Source organism: Triturus cristatus, chromosome 10 (genome assembly GCF_964204655.1).
Source record: "Triturus cristatus chromosome 10, aTriCri1.1, whole genome shotgun sequence".
Taxonomy (NCBI): domain Eukaryota; kingdom Metazoa; phylum Chordata; class Amphibia; order Caudata; family Salamandridae; genus Triturus; species Triturus cristatus.
Window position 1 is genome coordinate 855752094 of NC_140593.1, and position 16339 is coordinate 855768432.

At 47.0% G+C, this 16339-nt stretch overlaps 9 non-coding genes across 9 annotated transcripts; all 9 read right to left on the minus strand.

The window, feature by feature from the left end:
- Positions 1 to 111: 111 nt before the first annotated feature.
- On the minus strand, positions 112 to 184 carry TRNAV-AAC (transfer RNA valine (anticodon AAC)). Its single transcript has one exon. It is a non-coding gene; the product is annotated as a tRNA-Val (tRNA).
- A 2354-nt stretch (positions 185 to 2538) lies between these two features.
- TRNAL-CAA (transfer RNA leucine (anticodon CAA)) lies at positions 2539 to 2650 on the minus strand. Its single transcript has 2 exons — positions 2613 to 2650; positions 2539 to 2584 (listed from the first exon to the last, which is right to left on the minus strand). It is a non-coding gene; the product is annotated as a tRNA-Leu (tRNA).
- Positions 2651 to 3397: 747 nt separating this feature from the next.
- On the minus strand, positions 3398 to 3469 carry TRNAP-AGG (transfer RNA proline (anticodon AGG)). Its single transcript has one exon. It is a non-coding gene; the product is annotated as a tRNA-Pro (tRNA).
- A 1906-nt stretch (positions 3470 to 5375) lies between these two features.
- TRNAL-CAA (transfer RNA leucine (anticodon CAA)) lies at positions 5376 to 5487 on the minus strand. Its single transcript has 2 exons — positions 5450 to 5487; positions 5376 to 5421 (listed from the first exon to the last, which is right to left on the minus strand). It is a non-coding gene; the product is annotated as a tRNA-Leu (tRNA).
- Positions 5488 to 5775: 288 nt separating this feature from the next.
- On the minus strand, positions 5776 to 5848 carry TRNAV-AAC (transfer RNA valine (anticodon AAC)). Its single transcript has one exon. It is a non-coding gene; the product is annotated as a tRNA-Val (tRNA).
- A 2364-nt stretch (positions 5849 to 8212) lies between these two features.
- Positions 8213 to 8324, minus strand: TRNAL-CAA (transfer RNA leucine (anticodon CAA)). The gene is made up of 2 exons: positions 8287 to 8324; positions 8213 to 8258 (listed from the first exon to the last, which is right to left on the minus strand). It is a non-coding gene; the product is annotated as a tRNA-Leu (tRNA).
- Positions 8325 to 8612: 288 nt separating this feature from the next.
- Positions 8613 to 8685, minus strand: TRNAV-AAC (transfer RNA valine (anticodon AAC)). The gene has a single exon. It is a non-coding gene; the product is annotated as a tRNA-Val (tRNA).
- A 2365-nt stretch (positions 8686 to 11050) lies between these two features.
- On the minus strand, positions 11051 to 11162 carry TRNAL-CAA (transfer RNA leucine (anticodon CAA)). The gene is made up of 2 exons: positions 11125 to 11162; positions 11051 to 11096 (listed from the first exon to the last, which is right to left on the minus strand). It is a non-coding gene; the product is annotated as a tRNA-Leu (tRNA).
- A 3126-nt stretch (positions 11163 to 14288) lies between these two features.
- On the minus strand, positions 14289 to 14361 carry TRNAV-AAC (transfer RNA valine (anticodon AAC)). Its single transcript has one exon. It is a non-coding gene; the product is annotated as a tRNA-Val (tRNA).
- Positions 14362 to 16339: the final 1978 nt, after the last annotated feature.

A 16339-nucleotide genomic window follows, 5' to 3' on the forward strand; every position in this document is an offset into this window, starting at 1 on the left:
AAAGTAAAGGAAGTTTCCCATGGCTCGCTGGGTTCAAGGACCGCCTCTTCTTAAGCTTGCATTGAGATAATAGGGTTTTAGAGGGTGCACATAAAAGCAGCTCATGCACAGTGTTTCTGCCCGGTCTCGAACCGGGGACCTTTCGCGTGTTAGGCGAACGTGATGACCACTGCACTACAGAAACTCACTTGCTGTGTTTTACTGTTAGAGCAAGGTTCCTCTCAAGGGTTCTCTCTACTTCTATTCTGCTGTATCAGCAGCCACTCAGAAAGCGAGGAGCAAGTGTGAAAACTGCAGAGATATCAGCCAACATACTTGCAATTAGACGTATTAAAAATTGACTTATGCAGGCATCGACAGACAAATATCTGATGCCTAAATGCCAGCAAGTACAGCTTGGGAAAGCATCACCTGGGACACACACAGACTAAGCATGAAGGCAGAAAAAGGACGGTGATCCATGTTTCTTATGAGGTTCAAAATATTTTGTGCAACAATGCGGCGAGTGTAATGAGAAATAGTCAGGCATTGTGAGTTTTGAGTAGGATTCGTATGTTTACCTCTGAAAAAGGGCTCGTCCGGGATTTGAACCCGGGACCTCTCGCACCCTAAGCAAGAATCATACCCCTAGACCAACGAGCCGAGGCACACAAGAGTCGCCTTTCGAACCGGCTCCCTTGGTTATTGGCAGCGAGTTAGTGAATGCTTCACCCAAAGCAAGCAACTGCACATGCTGCTCTCTTCTGCAATATGGTTGCTGTCTTTTCCATGGCCGTCATCGAACAAGAAATGAAAATGCCTCTATCCTTCAGACATTTTGTTTGTTCTAGGTGTATGCTCTCGGTGAGGTCAATAAAACCATTTCTGCGCTCATGCCTTGCTTTCATGAAGTAGGCCCAACCTTCAGTACACAAGGACGTGCAAACGAATAGCGCAAACTATCGTCACTTCTCTTTTTGAGCTGTCACTGATACCCCTGGAGCACAGTACGTCACGCTGGTGAGGGATAGACAGCTTCCATTATCTCAGCTTTCCTATAAATTGAGAGAGTAAATGCAAACTGTGTGAAAAACAGAAAACTGCTCTTTCTGCCCGGTCTCGAACCAGGGACCTTTCGCGTGTAAAGCGAACGAGATAACCACTACACTACAGAAACAGACACGCTTGCAGGAATCTTCTTGGCATGTAGTGGGCTGGAATGCACAGACCAAGGGCCAATGTCCATGAAGCTCAAAGTTGGACCCTCCTTACCCGATCTCTTTCTTTGGAAGAAAGGAACGAGGACCCCTTTTATTCCAAAAGGCGATTTTAAAACCATACCTGAAACCACACTAGAAAAACACTTTGCATTTAATTTTCCTACACTGATGGTCCACCCCAGAAAAGCAGTTGCAAAGAAGTCCGGCACTGAAATTCTATACGCCAAAAGTGGGAAATAGCGTAGAGGGAAAGGAACTTTCTCACCATACACGGCGTCTTATAGCATTGAAAAGAAGAAATGGCCCTATATAATAAGAAGCCTAAAAATAATTCCTCAGCATGGGCTCGTCCGGGATTTGAATCCGGGACCTCTCGCACCCGAAGCGAGAATCATACCCCTAGACCAACGAGCCTGATTCCCCAGTTGGCATTTTAAGCAATTTCTGATGCGTCTTTCAGAAACAAAGCAGGGCTATTTGGCTGCTCTCTCTCTATGTGAACCACAAAAAGTCATGTTTTCTCTCAAGGTGTTGTTTTTTTCACTCTTGCAAGGAAGGGATCAGTCGATATCCTAGCTGCCAGAGAGCAGAAAAAAGGCGCTGATGAGAACTGTGGCACTTTCTGGCACTTGTACTCCTCTGCAAGTCCTGGACACTTGCCCCATAGACTTCCACCCCAGATGCAAGGGAGGGCCTGCCAATTCTTGCTCCTAAGACAGAGGCATTTGATTCTTGGATTCAAACACGCTCACTCAGCGCTCGATCAGGCGAGATTTATATGAGTGGCTCGCAGGACTGAAACACTAACCTGGGAGCCCCAGGGTGGCTAAATTCCCAGGATGGCCATTTTTGGGCAAGTCACCTCCTTTCCTCCTGCCTCAATCTAGAATTGGCTGCAAATCACAAGATAGAGTTCAATGTCCGTGTGTACTGCCTACTCCCAGATACCTCTCTGTCTTCCTTATGTAAATTAAAATTCGCAAGGGGGGACCAATGACAATCTGCTCCTCCCACATAACCAGGAAGCCCTGTTGAACATGTCTGCCTGTGTTGTTGCAGGGACAGTGCCTTCTCTGCCCAAAAGGTGGCAGGAGAGCCTCACAACAAAGATGGGATCAACTGCTTAATGAGAAACCAGCACGGCAGTTTGTGTGATGGAGTGCAAATTTAACTGAAGGTGTGCCTGAGGTGTCCCTTCCAGGAATACATGGAATTGTGATTGAGGGCCCAGCCTGATCGTTGGTGGATTTCTCGTCATATGTTACAGGTCCGTGCAAAGATTGTGGTGTGTGGGAATGCACTGCAAAAAACAGGACGATTTAAGGGTGTAAAAGAAACCTGTCAGAAGTGGGATTTGAACCCACGCCTCCATGAGGAGACCAGAAGTCTCAGTTGCACTGAAGATCAAGCTCTCTTGAGTCTGGCGCCTTAGACCACTCGGCCATCCTGACAGCCCTGGGTGTGCACAGATCTGACTCTTCTGACTGCACCTGCCAATGTTTGCACTTACAACGTTCACAGCAATGTCACAAGTGTAAAGACCCCACAATACAACATGGCATGACAAAAAAAAAGCTAGGCACAAGAGCGACCACTGATGGATGCGGATTACTTTGTTTCGTCTTGCAAAAGTAAAGGAAGTTTCCCATGGCTCGCTGGGTTCAAGGACCGCCTCTTCTTAAGCTTGCATTGAGATAATAAGGTTTTAGAGGGTGCACATAAAAGCAGCTCATGCACAGTGTTTCTGCCCGGTCTCGAACCGGGGACCTTTCGCATGTTAGGTGAACGTGATGACCACTACACTACAGAAACTCACTTGCTGTGTTTTACTGTTAGAGCAAGGTTCCTCTCAAGGGTTCTCTCTACTTCTATTCTGCTGTATCAGCAGCCACTCAGAAAGCGAGGAACAAGTGTGAAAACTGCAGAGATATCAGCCAACATACTTGCAATTAGACGTATTAAAAATTGACTTATGCAGGCATCGACAGACAAATATCTGATGCCTAAATGCCAGCAAGTACAGCTTGGGAAAGCATCACCTGGGACACACACAGACTAAGCATGAAGGCAGAAAAAGCATGGTGATCCATGTTTCTTATGAGGTTCAAAATATTTTGTGCAACAATGCGGCGAGTGTAATGAGAAATAGTCAGGCATTGTGAGTTTTGAGTAGGATTCGTATGTTTACCTCTGAAAAAGGGCTCGTCCGGGATTTGAACCCGGGACCTCTCGCACCCTAAGCGAGAATCATACCCCTAGACCAACGAGCCGAGGCACACAAGAGTCGCCTTTCGCACCGGCTCCGGGGGTTATTGGCAGCGAGTTAGTGAATGCTTCACCCAAAGCAAGCAACTGCACATGCTGCTCTCTTCTGCAATATGGTTGCTGTCTTTTCCATGGCCGTCATCGAACAAGAAATGAAAATGCCTCTATCCTTCAGACATTTTGTTTGTTCTAGGTGTATGCTCTCGGTGAGGTCAATAAAACCATTTCTGCTCTCATGCCTTGCTTTCATGAAGTAGGCCCAACCTTCAGTACACAAGGACGTGCAAACGAATAGCGCAAACTATCGTCACTTCTCTTTTTGAGCTGTCACTGATACCCCTGGAGCACAGTACATCACGCTGGTGAGGGATAGACAGCTTCCATTATCTCAGCTTTCCTATAAATTGAGAGAGTAAATGCAAACTGTGTAAAAAACAGAAAACTGCTCTTTCTGCCCGGTCTCGAACCAGGGACCTTTCGCGTGTAAAGCGAACGTGATAACCACTACACTACAGAAACAGACACGCTTGCAGGAATCTTCTTGGCATGTAGTGGGCTGGAATGCACAGACCAAGGGCCAATGTCCATGAAGCTCAAAGTTGGACCCTCCTTACCCGATCTCTTTCTTTGGAAGAAAGGAACGAGGACCCCTTTTATTCCAAAAGGCGATTTTAAAACCATACCTGAAACCACACTAGAAAAACACTTTGCATTTAATTTTCCTACACTGATGGTCCACCCCAGAAAAGCAGTTGCAAAGAAGTCCGGCACTGAAATTCTATACGCCAAAAGTGGGAAATAGCGTAGAGGGAAAGGAACTTTCTCACCATACACGGCGTCTTATAGCATTGAAAAGAAGAAATGGCCCTATATAATAAGCAGCCTAAAAATAATTCCACAGCATGGGCTCGTCCGGGATTTGAATCCGGGACCTCTCGCACCCGAAGCGAGAATCATACCCCTAGACCAACGAGCCTGATTCCCCAGTCGGCATTTTAAGCAATTTCTGATGCGTCTTTCAGAAACAAAGCAGGGCTATTTGGCTGCTCTCTCTCTATGTGAACCACAAAAAGTCATGTTTTCTCTCAAGGTGTTGTTTTTTTCACTCTTGCAAGGAAGGGATCAGTCGATATCCTAGCTGCCAGAGAGCAGAAAAAAGGCGCTGATGAGAACTGTGGCACTTTCTGGCACTTGTACTCCTCTGCAAGTCCTGGACACTTGCCCCATAGACTTCCACCCCAGATGCAAGGGAGGGCCTGCCAATTCTTGCTCCTAAGACAGAGGCATTTGATTCTTGGATTCAAACACGCTCACTCAGCGCTCGATCAGGCTCGATCAGGCGAGATTTATATGAGTGGCTCGCAGGACTGAAACACTAACCTGGGAGCCCCAGGGTGGCTAAATTCCCAGGATGGCCATTTTTGGGCAAGTCACCTCCTTTCCTCCTGCCTCAACCTAGAATTGGCTGCAAATCACAAGATAGAGTTCAATGTCCGTGTGTACTGCCTACTCCCAGATACCTCTCTGTCTTCCTTATGTAAATTAAAATTCGCAAGGGGGGACCAATGACAATCTGCTCCTCCCACATAACCAGGAAGCCCTGTTGAACATGTCTGCCTGTGTTGTTGCAGGGACAGTGCCTTCTCCGCCCAAAAGGTGGCAGGAGAGCCTCACAACAAAGATGGGATCAACTGCTTAATGAGAAACCAGCACGGCAGTTTGTGTGATGGAGTGCAAATTTAACGGAAGGTGTGCCTGAGGTGTCCCTTCCAGGAATACATGGAATTGTGATTGAGGGCCCAGCCTGATCGTTGCTGGATTTCTCGTCATATGTTACAGGTCCGTGCAAAGATTGTGGTGTGTGGGAATGCACTGCAAAAAACAGGACGATTTAAGGGTGTAAAAGAAACCTGTCAGAAGTGGGATTTGAACCCACGCCTCCATGAGGAGACCAGAAGTCTCAGTTGCACTGAAGATCAAGCTCTCTTGAGTCTGGCGCCTTAGACCACTCGGCCATCCTGACAGCCCTGGGTGTGCACAGATCTGACTCTTCTGACTGCACCTGCCAATGTTTGCACTTACAACGTTCACAGCAATGTCACAAGTGTAAAGACCCCACAATACAACATGGCATGACAAAAAAAAAGCTAGGCACAAGAGCGACCACTGATGGATGCGGATTACTTTGTTTCGTCTTGCAAAAGTAAAGGAAGTTTCCCATGGCTCGCTGGGTTCAAGGACCGCCTCTTCTTAAGCTTGCATTGAGATAATAGGGTTTTAGAGGGTGCACATAAAAGCAGCTCATGCACAGTGTTTCTGCCCGGTCTCGAACCGGGGACCTTTCGCGTGTTAGGCGAACGTGATGACCACTGCACTACAGAAACTCACTTGCTGTGTTTTACTGTTAGAGCAAGGTTCCTCTCAAGGGTTCTCTCTACTTCTATTCTGCTGTATCAGCAGCCACTCAGAAAGCGAGGAGCAAGTGTGAAAACTGCAGAGATATCAGCCAACATACTTGCAATTAGACGTATTAAAAATTGACTTATGCAGGCATCGACAGACAAATATCTGATGCCTAAATGCCAGCAAGTACAGCTTGGGAAAGCATCACCTGGGACACACACAGACTAAGCATGAAGGCAGAAAAAGGACGGTGATCCATGTTTCTTATGAGGTTCAAAATATTTTGTGCAACAATGCGGCGAGTGTAATGAGAAATAGTCAGGCATTGTGAGTTTTGAGTAGGATTCGTATGTTTACCTCTGAAAAAGGGCTCGTCCGGGATTTGAACCCGGGACCTCTCGCACCCTAAGCAAGAATCATACCCCTAGACCAACGAGCCGAGGCACACAAGAGTCGCCTTTCGAACCGGCTCCCTTGGTTATTGGCAGCGAGTTAGTGAATGCTTCACCCAAAGCAAGCAACTGCACATGCTGCTCTCTTCTGCAATATGGTTGCTGTCTTTTCCATGGCCGTCATCGAACAAGAAATGAAAATGCCTCTATCCTTCAGACATTTTGTTTGTTCTAGGTGTATGCTCTCGGTGAGGTCAATAAAACCATTTCTGCTCTCATGCCTTGCTTTCATGAAGTAGGGCCAACCTTCAGTACACAAGGACGTGCAAACGAATAGCGCAAACTATCGTCACTTCTCTTTTTGAGCTGTCACTGATACCCCTGGAGCACAGTACGTCACGCTGGTGAGGGATAGACAGCTTCCATTATCTCAGCTTTCCTATAAATTGAGAGAGTAAATGCAAACTGTGTGAAAAACAGAAAACTGCTCTTTCTGCCCGGTCTCGAACCAGGGACCTTTCGCGTGTAAAGCGAACGTGATAACCACTACACTACAGAAACAGACACGCTTGCAGGAATCTTCTTGGCATGTAGTGGGCTGGAATGCACAGACCAAGGGCCAATGTCCATGAAGCTCAAAGTTGGACCCTCCTTACCCGATCTCTTTCTTTGGAAGAAAGGAACGAGGACCCGTTTTATTCCAAAAGGCGATTTTAAAACCATACCTGAAACCACACTAGAAAAACACTTTGCATTTAATTTTCCTACACTGATGGTCCACCCCAGAAAAGCAGTTGCAAAGAAGTCCGGCACTGAAATTCTATACGCCAAAAGTGGGAAATAGCGTAGAGGGCAAGGAACTTTCTCACCATACACGGCGTCTTATAGCATTGAAAAGAAGAAATGGCCCTATATAATAAGAAGCCTAAAAATAATTCCACAGCATGGGCTCGTCCGGGATTTGAATCCGGGACCTCTCGCACCCGAAGCGAGAATCATACCCCTAGACCAACGAGCCTGATTCCCCAGTTGGCATTTTAAGCAATTTCTGATGCGTCTTTCAGAAACAAAGCAGGGCTATTTGGCTGCTCTCTCTCTATGTGAACCACAAAAAGTCATGTTTTCTCTCAAGGTGTTGTTTTTTTCACTCTTGCAAGGAAGGGATCAGTCGATATCCTAGCTGCCAGAGAGCAGAAAAAAGGCGCTGATGAGAACTGTGGCACTTTCTGGCACTTGTACTCCTCTGCAAGTCCTGGACACTTGCCCCATAGACTTCCACCCCAGATGCAAGGGAGGGCCTGCCAATTCTTGCTCCTAAGACAGAGGCATTTGATTCTTGGATTCAAACACGCTCACTCAGCGCTCGATCAGGCTCGATCAGGCGAGATTTATATGAGTGGCTCGCAGGACTGAAACACTAACCTGGGAGCCCCAGGGTGGCTAAATTCCCAGGATGGCCATTTTTGGGCAAGTCACCTCCTTTCCTCCTGCCTCAATCTAGAATTGGCTGCAAATCACAAGATAGAGTTCAATGTCCGTGTGTACTGCCTACTCCCAGATACCTCTCTGTCTTCCTTATGTAAATTAAAATTCGCAAGGGGGGACCAATGACAATCTGCTCCTCCCACATAACCAGGAAGCCCTGTTGAACATGTCTGCCTGTGTTGTTGCAGGGACAGTGCCTTCTCCGCCCAAAAGGTGGCAGGAGAGCCTCACAACAAAGATGGGATCAACTGCTTAATGAGAAACCAGCACGCAAGTTTGTGTGATGGAGTGCAAATTTAACTGAAGGTGTGCCTGAGGTGTCCCTTCCAGGAATACATGGAATTGTGATTGAGGGCCCAGCCTGATCGTTGGTGGATTTCTCGTCATATGTTACAGGTCCGTGCAAAGATTGTGGTGTGTGGGAATGCACTGCAAAAAACAGGACGATTTAAGGGTGTAAAAGAAACCTGTCAGAAGTGGGATTTGAACCCACGCCTCCATGAGGAGACCAGAAGTCTCAGTTGCACTGAAGATCAAGCTCTCTTGAGTCTGGCGCCTTAGACCACTCGGCCATCCTGACAGCCCTGGGTGTGCACAGATCTGACTCTTCTGACTGCACCTGCCAATGTTTGCACTTACAACGTTCACAGCAATGTCACAAGTGTAAAGACCCCACAATACAACATGGCATGACAAAAAAAAAGCTAGGCACAAGAGCGACCACTGATGGATGCGGATTACTTTGTTTCGTCTTGCAAAAGTAAAGGAAGTTTCCCATGGCTCGCTGGGTTCAAGGACCGCCTCTTCTTAAGCTTGCATTGAGATAATAAGGTTTTAGAGGGTGCACATAAAAGCAGCTCATGCACAGTGTTTCTGCCCGGTCTCGAACCGGGGACCTTTCGCATGTTAGGCGAACGTGATGACCACTACACTACAGAAACTCACTTGCTGTGTTTTACTGTTAGAGCAAGGTTCCTCTCAAGGGTTCTCTCTACTTCTATTCTGCTGTATCAGCAGCCACTCAGAAAGCGAGGAACAAGTGTGAAAACTGCAGAGATATCAGCCAACATACTTGCAATTAGACGTATTAAAAATTGACTTATGCAGGCATCGACAGACAAATATCTGATGCCTAAATGCCAGCAAGTACAGCTTGGGAAAGCATCACCTGGGACACACACAGACTAAGCATGAAGGCAGAAAAAGCACGGTGATCCATGTTTCTTATGAGGTTCAAAATATTTTGTGCAACAATGCGGCGAGTGTAATGAGAAATAGTCAGGCATTGTCAGTTTTGAGTAGGATTCGTATGTTTACCTCTGAAAAAGGGCTCGTCCGGGATTTGAACCCGGGACCTCTCGCACCCTAATCGAGAATCATACCCCTAGACCAACGAGCCGAGGCACACAAGAGTCGCCTTTCGCACCGGCTCCGGGGGTTATTGGCAGCGAGTTAGTGAATGCTTCACCCAAAGCAAGCAACTGCACATGCTGCTCTCTTCTGCAATATGGTTGCTGTCTTTTCCATGGCCGTCATCGAACAAGAAATGAAAATGCCTCTATCCTTCAGACATTTTGTTTGTTCTAGGTGTATGCTCTCGGTGAGGTCAATAAAACCATTTCTGCTCTCATGCCTTGCTTTCATGAAGTAGGCCCAACCTTCAGTACACAAGGACGTGCAAACGAATAGCGCAAACTATCGTCACTTCTCTTTTTGAGCTGTCACTGATACCCCTGGAGCACAGTACGTCACGCTGGTGAGGGATAGACAGCTTCCATTATCTCAGCTTTCCTATAAATTGAGAGAGTAAATGCAAACTGTGTGAAAAACAGAAAACTGCTCTTTCTGCCCGGTCTCGAACCAGGGACCTTTCGCGTGTAAAGCGAACGTGATAACCACTACACTACAGAAACAGACACGCTTGCAGGAATCTTCTTGGCATGTAGTGCTCTGGAATGCACAGACCAAGGGCCAATGTCCATGAAGCTCAAAGTTGGACCCTCCTTACCCGATCTCTTTCTTTGGAAGAAAGGAACGAGGACCCCTTTTATTCCAAAAGGCGATTTTAAAACCATACCTGAAACCACACTAGAAAAACACTTTGCATTTAATTTTCCTACACTGATGGACCACCCCAGAAAAGCAGTTGCAAAGAAGTCCGGCACTGAAATTCTATACGCCAAAAGTGGGAAATAGCGTAGAGGGAAAGGAACTTTCTCACCATACACGGCGTCTTATAGCATTGAAAAGAAGAAATGGCCCTATATAATAAGAAGCCTAAAAATAATTCCACAGCATGGGCTCGTCCGGGATTTGAATCCGGGACCTCTCGCACCCGAAGCAAGAATCATACCCCTAGACCAACGAGCCTGATTCCCCAGTTGGCATTTTAAGCAATTTCTGATGCGTCTTTCAGAAACAAAGCAGGGCTATTTGGCTGCTCTCTCTCTATGTGAACCACAAAAAGTCATGTTTTCTCTCAAGGTGTTGTTTTTTTCACTCTTGCAAGGAAGGGATCAGTCGATATCCTAGCTGCCAGAGAGCAGAAAAAAGGCGCTGATGAGAACTGTGGCACTTTCTGGCACTTGTACTCCTCTGCAAGTCCTGGACACTTGCCCCATAGACTTCCACCCCAGATGCAAGGGAGGGCCTGCCAATTCTTGCTCCTAAGACAGAGGCATTTGATTCTTGGATTCAAACACGCTCACTCAGCGCTCGATCAGGCTCGATCAGGCGAGATTTATATGAGTGGCTCGCAGGACTGAAACACTAACCTGGGAGCCCCAGGGTGGCTAAATTCCCAGGATGGCCATTTTTGGGCAAGTCACCTCCTTTCCTCCTGCCTCAACCTAGAATTGGCTGCAAATCACAAGATAGAGTTCAATGTCCGTGTGTACTGCCTACTCCCAGATACCTCTCTGTCTTCCTTATGTAAATTAAAATTCGCAAGGGGGGACCAATGACAATCTGCTCCTCCCACATAACCAGGAAGCCCTGTTGAACATGTCTGCCTGTGTTGTTGCAGGGACAGTGCCTTCTCCGCCCAAAAGGTGGCAGGAGAGCCTCACAACAAAGATGGGATCAACTGCTTAATGAGAAACCAGCACGGCAGTTTGTGTGATGGAGTGCAAATTTAACGGAAGGTGTGCCTGAGGTGTCCCTTCCAGGAATACATGGAATTGTGATTGAGGGCCCAGCCTGATCGTTGGTGGATTTCTCGTCATATGTTACAGGTCCGTGCAAAGATTGTGGTGTGTGGGGAATGCACTGCAAAAAACAGGACGATTTAAGGGTGTAAAAGAAACCTGTCAGAAGTGGGATTTGAACCCACGCCTCCATGAGGAGACCAGAAGTCTCAGTTGCACTGAAGATCAAGCTCTCTTGAGTCTGGCGCCTTAGACCACTCGGCCATCCTGACAGCCCTGGGTGTGCACAGATCTGACTCTTCTGACTGCACCTGCCAATGTTTGCACTTACAACGTTCACAGCAATGTCACAAGTGTAAAGACCCCACAATACAACATGGCATGACAAAAAAAAAGCTAGGCACAAGAGCGACCACTGATGGATGCGGATTACTTTGTTTCGTCTTGCAAAAGTAAAGGAAGTTTCCCATGGCTCGCTGGGTTCAAGGACCGCCTCTTCTTAAGCTTGCATTGAGATAATAGGGTTTTAGAGGGTGCACATAAAAGCAGCTCATGCACAGTGTTTCTGCCCGGTCTCGAACCGGGGACCTTTCGCGTGTTAGGTGAACGTGATGACCACTGCACTACAGAAACTCACTTGCTGTGTTTTACTGTTAGAGCAAGGTTCCTCTCAAGGGTTCTCTCTACTTCTATTCTGCTGTATCAGCAGCCACTCAGAAAGCGAGGAGCAAGTGTGAAAACTGCAGAGATATCAGCCAACATACTTGCAATTAGACGTATTAAAAATTGACTTATGCAGGCATCGACAGACAAATATCTGATGCCTAAATGCCAGCAAGTACAGCTTGGGAAAGCATCACCTGGGACACACACAGACTAAGCATGAAGGCAGAAAAAGGACGGTGATCCATGTTTCTTATGAGGTTCAAAATATTTTGTGCAACAATGCGGCGAGTGTAATGAGAAATAGTCAGGCATTGTGAGTTTTGAGTAGGATTCGTATGTTTACCTCTGAAAAAGGGCTCGTCCGGGATTTGAACCCGGGACCTCTCGCACCCTAAGCAAGAATCATACCCCTAGACCAACGAGCCGAGGCACACAAGAGTCGCCTTTCGAACCGGCTCCCTTGGTTATTGGCAGCGAGTTAGTGAATGCTTCACCCAAAGCAAGCAACTGCACATGCTGCTCTCTTCTGCAATATGGTTGCTGTCTTTTCCATGGCCGTCATCGAACAAGAAATGAAAATGCCTCTATCCTTCAGACATTTTGTTTGTTCTAGGTGTATGCTCTCGGTGAGGTCAATAAAACCATTTCTGCTCTCATGCCTTGCTTTCATGAAGTAGGCCCAACCTTCAGTACACAAGGACGTGCAAACGAATAGCGCAAACTATCGTCACTTCTCTTTTTGAGCTGTCACTGATACCCCTGGAGCACAGTACGTCACGCTGGTGAGGGATAGACAGCTTCCATTATCTCAGCTTTCCTATAAATTGAGAGAGTAAATGCAAACTGTGTGAAAAACAGAAAACTGCTCTTTCTGCCCGGTCTCGAACCAGGGACCTTTCGCGTGTAAAGCGAACGTGATAACCACTACACTACAGAAACAGACACGCTTGCAGGAATCTTCTTGGCATGTAGTGGGCTGGAATGCACAGACCAAGGGCCAATGTCCATGAAGCTCAAAGTTGGACCCTCCTTACCCGATCTCTTTCTTTGGAAGAAAGGAACGAGGACCCCTTTTATTCCAAAAGGCGATTTTAAAACCATACCTGAAACCACACTAGAAAAACACTTTGCATTTAATTTTCCTACACTGATGGTCCACCCCAGAAAAGCAGTTGCAAAGAAGTCCGGCACTGAAATTCTATACGCCAAAAGTGGGAAATAGCGTAGAGGGAAAGGAACTTTCTCACCATACACGGCGTCTTATAGCATTGAAAAGAAGAAATGGCCCTATATAATAAGAAGCCTAAAAATAATTCCACAGCATGGGCTCGTCCGGGATTTGAATCCGGGACCTCTCGCACCCGAAGCGAGAATCATACCCCTAGACCAACGAGCCTGATTCCCCAGTTGGCATTTTAAGCAATTTCTGATGCGTCTTTCAGAAACAAAGCAGGGCTATTTGGCTGCTCTCTCTCTATGTGAACCACAAAAAGTCATGTTTTCTCTCAAGGTGTTGTTTTTTTCACTCTTGCAAGGAAGGGATCAGTCGATATCCTAGCTGCCAGAGAGCAGAAAAAAGGCGCTGATGAGAACTGTGGCACTTTCTGGCACTTGTACTCCTCTGCAAGTCCTGGACACTTGCCCCATAGACTTCCACCCCAGATGCAAGGGAGGGCCTGCCAATTCTTGCTCCTAAGACAGAAGCATTTGATTCTTGGATTCAAACACGCTCACTCAGCGCTCGATCAGGCTCGATCAGGCGAGATTTATATGAGTGGCTCGCAGGACTGAAACACTAACCTGGGAGCCCCAGGGTTGCTAAATTCCCAGGATGGCCTTTTTTGGGCAAGTCACCTCCTTTCCTCCTGCCTCAACCTAGAATTGGCTGCAAATCACAAGATAGAGTTCAATGTCCGTGTGTACTGCCTACTCCCAGATACCTCTCTGTCTTCCTTATGTAAATTAAAATTCGCAAGGGGGGACCAATGACAATCTGCTCCTCCCACATAACCAGGAAGCCCTGTTGAACATGTCTGCCTGTGTTGTTGCAGGGACAGTGCCTTCTCCGCCCAAAAGGTGGCAGGAGAGCCTCACAACAAAGATGGGATCAACTGCTTAATGAGAAACCAGCACGGCAGTTTGTGTGATGGAGTGCAAATTTAACGGAAGGTGTGCCTGAGGTGTCCCTTCCAGGAATACATGGAATTGTGATTGAGGGCCCAGCCTGATCGTTGGTGGATTTCTCGTCATATGTTACAGGTCCGTGCAAAGATTGTGGTGTGTGGGGAATGCACTGCAAAAAACAGGACGATTTAAGGGTGTAAAAGAAACCTGTCAGAAGTGGGATTTGAACCCACGCCTCCATGAGGAGACCAGAAGTCTCAGTTGCACTGAAGATCAAGCTCTCTTGAGTCTGGCACCTTAGACCACTCGGCCATCCTGACAGCCCTGGGTGTGCACAGATCTGACTCTTCTGACTGCACCTGCCAATGTTTGCACTTACAACGTTCACAGCAATGTCACAAGTGTAAAGACCCCACAATACAACATGGCATGACAAAAAAAAAGCTAGGCACAAGAGCGACCACTGATGGATGCGGATTACTTTGTTTCGTCTTGCAAAAGTAAAGGAAGTTTCCCATGGCTCGCTGGGTTCAAGGACCGCCTCTTCTTAAGCTTGCATTGAGATAATAGGGTTTTAGAGGGTGCACATAAAAGCAGCTCATGCACAGTGTTTCTGCCCGGTCTCGAACCGGGGACCTTTCGCGTGTTAGGCGAACGTGATGACCACTGCACTACAGAAACTCACTTGCTGTGTTTTACTGTTAGAGCAAGGTTCCTCTCAAGGGTTCTCTCTACTTCTATTCTGCTGTATCAGCAGCCACTCAGAAAGCGAGGAGCAAGTGTGAAAACTGCAGAGATATCAGCCAACATACTTGCAATTAGACGTATTAAAAATTGACTTATGCAGGCATCGACAGACAAATATCTGATGCCTAAATGCCAGCAAGTACAGCTTGGGAAAGCATCACCTGGGACACACACAGACTAAGCATGAAGGCAGAAAAAGGACGGTGATCCATGTTTCTTATGAGGTTCAAAATATTTTGTGCAACAATGCGGCGAGTGTAATGAGAAATAGTCAGGCATTGTGAGTTTTGAGTAGGATTCGTATGTTTACCTCTGAAAAAGGGCTCGTCCGGGATTTGAACCCGGGACCTCTCGCACCCTAAGCAAGAATCATACCCCTAGACCAACGAGCCGAGGCACACAAGAGTCGCCTTTCGAACCGGCTCCCTTGGTTATTGGCAGCGAGTTAGTGAATGCTTCACCCAAAGCAAGCAACTGCACATGCTGCTCTCTTCTGCAATATGGTTGCTGTCTTTTCCATGGCCGTCATCGAACAAGAAATGAAAATGCCTCTATCCTTCAGACATTTTGTTTGTTCTAGGTGTATGCTCTCGGTGAGGTCAATAAAACCATTTCTGCGCTCATGCCTTGCTTTCATGAAGTAGGCCCAACCTTCAGTACACAAGGACGTGCAAACGAATAGCGCAAACTATCGTCACTTCTCTTTTTGAGCTGTCACTGATACCCCTGGAGCACAGTACGTCACGCTGGTGAGGGATAGACAGCTTCCATTATCTCAGCTTTCCTATAAATTGAGAGAGTAAATGCAAACTGTGTGAAAAACAGAAAACTGCTCTTTCTGCCCGGTCTCGAACCAGGGACCTTTCGCGTGTAAAGCGAACGAGATAACCACTACACTACAGAAACAGACACGCTTGCAGGAATCTTCTTGGCATGTAGTGGGCTGGAATGCACAGACCAAGGGCCAATGTCCATGAAGCTCAAAGTTGGACCCTCCTTACCCGATCTCTTTCTTTGGAAGAAAGGAACGAGGACCCCTTTTATTCCAAAAGGCGATTTTAAAACCATACCTGAAACCACACTAGAAAAACACTTTGCATTTAATTTTCCTACACTGATGGTCCACCCCAGAAAAGCAGTTGCAAAGAAGTCCGGCACTGAAATTCTATACGCCAAAAGTGGGAAATAGCGTAGAGGGAAAGGAACTTTCTCACCATACACGGCGTCTTATAGCATTGAAAAGAAGAAATGGCCCTATATAATAAGAAGCCTAAAAATAATTCCACAGCATGGGCTCGTCCGGGATTTGAATCCGGGACCTCTCGCACCCGAAGCGAGAATCATACCCCTAGACCAACGAGCCTGATTCCCCAGTTGGCATTTTAAGCAATTTCTGATGCGTCTTTCAGAAACAAAGCAGGGCTATTTGGCTGCTCTCTCTCTATGTGAACCACAAAAAGTCATGTTTTCTCTCAAGGTGTTGTTTTTTTCACTCTTGCAAGGAAGGGATCAGTCGATATCCTAGCTGCCAGAGAGCAGAAAAAAGGCGCTGATGAGAACTGTGGCACTTTCTGGCACTTGTACTCCTCTGCAAGTCCTGGACACTTGCCCCATAGACTTCCACCCCAGATGCAAGGGAGGGCCTGCCAATTCTTGCTCCTAAGACAGAGGCATTTGATTCTTGGATTCAAACACGCTCACTCAGCGCTCGATCAGGCGAGATTTATATGAGTGGCTCGCAGGACTGAAACACTAACCTGGGAGCCCCAGGGTGGCTAAATTCCCAGGATGGCCATTTTTGGGCAAGTCACCTCCTTTCCTCCTGCCTCAATCTAGAATTGGCTGCAAATCACAAGATAGAGTTCAATGTCCGTGTGTACTGCCTACTCCCAGATACCTCTCTGTCTTCCTT